Source organism: Vipera berus (genome assembly GCF_964194415.1).
Source record: "Vipera berus genome assembly, chromosome: W".
NCBI classification, from domain to species: domain Eukaryota; kingdom Metazoa; phylum Chordata; class Lepidosauria; order Squamata; family Viperidae; genus Vipera; species Vipera berus.
This window is the reverse complement of record NC_138210.1, coordinates 49,454,437-49,458,526: the sequence shown is the minus strand read 5'-3', so window position 1 is coordinate 49,458,526 and position 4,090 is coordinate 49,454,437. Positions and strand designations below refer to the sequence as shown.

The 4,090-nt window shown below is 39.1% G+C and overlaps 1 protein-coding gene across 1 annotated transcript in view; it reads right to left on the bottom strand.

Annotated features, from left to right (window-relative positions):
- Positions 1 to 481: 481 nt before the first annotated feature.
- The window catches only part of LOC308676087 (histone-lysine N-methyltransferase SETD1A-like), a gene marked incomplete at its 5' end in the record, with an annotated part of 27,512 nt that continues 23,903 nt past the window's right edge, over positions 482 to 4,090 (bottom strand). Inside the window, one exon of the mRNA XM_081341811.1 lies at positions 482 to 4,090. This exon is cut by the window's right edge and continues 1,129 nt beyond it.

The following is a 4,090-nucleotide window of genomic DNA, read 5'->3' as shown; positions in this document are numbered from 1 at the left end:
TCAGACTTAATTGTCATGACTTGCAAACAAGAGAATGCCCGGTGCAGACACATTACGCACTAGTAAGAGAAGACACAATCTGGATGGATGATTCGTAGGAATTCTTTTTAAGAGAAAGATAAATCAGTTGAACATCTTCTGTTGTTGTTTCGTGAGAATTTAATTTTCAGGCTTGGCCTTCCCCCCCCCCTTATAATAGCCTAGCCCTAGAGCAAGGGGTAGGCAACCTTGGCTCTTTTATGACTCGTGGACTTCAACTCCCAGAATTCCTGACCATCATGCCGCCTTTATATACTTTGGAGCCTGCTAATGGAATTTTCAGCATTATTTCTGAAATTTGAAATATTTCCAGATCCAGAGCATAGAAATAAGGATAAAAGCCATACATTTTTGTACAATAAAAGTTTAATGACTTTTATAAAAATGTGCTATCTGGCACCAAGTAATGAATCCACAAATTATTAACATATTTACAAGTAGGAAGCCAGTAAGATCAAAACGAAAATATATTTATATATTTATATATATCTATATATATAATATTTATATAGACAGAATAGGTATGCAAATTAAAAAAAAACATCCATCCACTGGGCAGCTAGGAAAGGGGGGGAATCTATCCATCCACGTCCATACATTTCCATCCTTTGTGTTAAAACACAAAACCCCTTGCTGCTAGAGAAGATTAAATAGCTTAATCCTCTCTGGTATAAATTTTTTTTCTATATTTATTTATTTATTTCGTTTTCTTTTTTACATATATGTACACAGGAAAAAAAAATCCCACACATCAAGAAAAATGAGTAACAAAACAGTAAGCTTTACAAGTTGGCCAGGAGTCAACTTGTAGAGAGTGGGGGAGAGGGGGAAAGAGGGAGAAGACAAATTTAGAGTTTGGATAAAACATATAGAATTAATTTACACAGGTTTCATTGCTTTATTGAAAATTTAAAACTGTCTCATCCACCCTAGCAGGAGGTATGTGGCTAAACTGGACGCAGGAAATTACCCCTGTAAAGGTGATTGTGTAGATCAGTTCAGACAATGTAGATTTTGGCAAGAAGAGAAACAGACACAGGGACCAAAATGTCTACTTTCCACAATGAACAGGTGAGAGTAAATGAAAACTTCCCACAACTATTTTAAAAAGGCACATATGCAATTAAATGGGAGGCAGGCGGAGGAGGAGATTTCTTGCTAATATGATGGCTATGGTAAGTACATGATCAATCTAAAAACTAGCCACCATGAGTAAATAAATTGAACATCTGGAACACTCAGGCTAGGATATGCAGAGAAACAGTGTGGATTGGGGTTTGGTTTTGTTCGCATGACTCAAGAACACAATCAGACATCACTATTTGAAAAATTAAAAAAATAAACTAAAATGATGAAATGTTGTAATATTCTTTTGCATATTTTTTTACTGATGCAAAGCAAATAGTTTTTTCCCAGCTGTAATCTTCTGGCTAGCCCTGGTAGGTAGGTATTCACCTGCAAGTCTAAAATAAGGGGAGGCATATTTTTTTTTAAAAGGCCAATTTCCCCCCAAAAAAACATAGGAATTCAATATTCTGTGGTTCTTTGATGAAAAAGTTTCAGAGGAAAATATTTAAATCCAATAAAAAGCAGAAGTTTGATGTATCATAATAGTTTGGTGCAATTTAGTCAGCCGTTAAAAATGTGTCTCAATTTAGAAAAATTGTGCAGTTAAACTTTTTAAATATTAAAGGAATGTGTATGAGGCAGCTAGAACTTATCCAGGCTTTATCTAATGGCTGGACAATTCGGAAGGAATTTGAAGACTACTTTTCCATGAGACATTTTACACAGTGATGCTCTAAACCGACTGGCACATGGATGGATATTTATAACAAGATCCCAAAGAAAAGCACCACAGAACAAAGCCAAAATTTTGTCAGTTTACACAGAGACTTGAGGAACGGGCTAGATGGAACGGGTGATTCCAACTATAACGGCTTTAATTCACAATTTAGTCATGTGGCTTATGCATTTGTCCCTAGTACAAGTGCACAGCCATCTGAGCAGAGGAAAATCACATTTGGAAAGTACGAAATAGTAAAAAAGGAAAAGGGTTACAATTGTTTCTAGGTACAATTCTCAGGGCCAGTCAGAAAGCAGTTGCAGAATCACCCAGACACAAATATCTGGAAGGATCTCATTCGAACAAAACAATTAATTCCGCTATTACAGAATGTGGTATCGGAGTCAGCAGCAAGCCAGGGCCTAAAGAGATTGGTGGGTTAGGACTGAGAGAACTATGAAGCTCACATATCTGTGTGAATGTTTACACTATTTCTCCACATTCACCCATACCCTTCTCTCAGGTGATTTAGCCTTTCCACTTCTCCTTGCTAAAATGGGTTACCGCAACTTCCTTATTTTCAACATACAGGAACATTGTATGGGGGGAAAATGCAGACAACAAAACCACATGAAATGAGAAGCAAAAAAAGTTACCCAGCTGAGTTTGGCAAGTCTGTGCAAGGCTTCCATTGTAAATTCAAACTCCAGCCCCCATTCCCACCCCCCCAAAAATTTTCCTTTGGTCTCTTTTAAGCTCAGTGCAGCCTACAAAGCAAGAGGATGGGTTTTCTTGTGCTTCTTTAGCTGGTTAAGACTATTAGAAGAAGATTAAGACCCCAAACAATCTTTTAGAGGTGGTGTAAACTATTTATCTAGTGCATCCTGTGAAAGAACGAATCTAAAAAGATCCCAAACTGTGGAAGCTTCGTCTCCCAAGGGCCCAAACCGAGCAGGAGCAGACTTCCACCAAAATGAAACACAAAGACACCTTCAGCATAAAAACACTGACCAGCATTCAGTGCAGCCAAGAAGATGCCACTTAACTATCTCCTTCATTAGCCTTCAAATGTGGAAATGAAACTTTAATCAGAACTACGGTCCCAACTTATTTACTAAATAACAACTATGTGAGGAAGGAGTCATTTTTCAGGAAGAAGAAATGAATGGGACACACTTAGAAATCTGATTTACAGCTCCTACTCTCACTACTCTTTATCGGGTTACTGGGATGGGCCAAAAACGGCTGAAAAGGGAGGGCTGTGGGGAGCGGACAAACCAACATTTACAAAGCTTGCCTTCGGAAACGGCACAATCAGGTGGGGGTTGTTAGGCCACGCTCATCCCAGCAACGAGACTGCCTCTCACAGTTTCCCCATTCTGCTCTATGCTGCTTTTCCTCAAGGCCGGGATAAGGAATCAAATCGTCTTCTGTGTGTGTGTGTGTGTGTGTGTGTGTGTGTGTGTGTGTGTGTGTTTTGACATGGCAGAGCAACAAGGACTTGGGCAGCCCATCCTAAACGTATCCACACCTCTTTCCCACTTACGCCCCCACTATTAAAAGTGTATTTGCAGAGAATGTGTCGTTGTCTCTGCAATGTACGTTCAGACATTCAGTTTTGGGGACGTTTGCAGCCATTCGATGTACCTTAACTCTAGGCCGTCCACGGAGAGAAAAAGTGCCCTCAAGAGAATTGCCATCTCAGTACAGCAGCTCAGAAACACACCCTTACACAAAGACAACCAGAACGGTGGACATTTTAAAAACAGTCAATCCTGCTAAAATAGCTTGATGTGCCTAAACTCTTTTGTTTCAACTGACTCCCAGGTAAGAGGTTAGTGAAATACGCATTCTTGACCTCCAATACTCCATCCATTTTTCTCCAGGATAAGAAAAAAAACACAAAACAAAACAAAATCCCATGTCGCATTAAAAGAGAATAGCGGCACGATGCAAAATATAGATAAAAGCAGGAGAAGGAAACACAATGAAACATTATTTACAGCTCTCTTTTCAGTATGAAGTGGACAACAAAAATAAAATATTTACATACCAGTAAACATGTGTTTCTACAAGAAACAGCCAATCCATCTGGACTAGATATATACACAACTTTCTTCTCCTAAGAAAAAATATGGAAGGAGGGGGGGGGGTTGGGGTAAGGTCTTAGCTCATGCTATGAGCCAGATGATTGAGGCCATAACTGTAGCAAAGAAACAGCTCCCTTAAAACTATATGGGTTCTGGATTTCTATCTCCCCCCCCC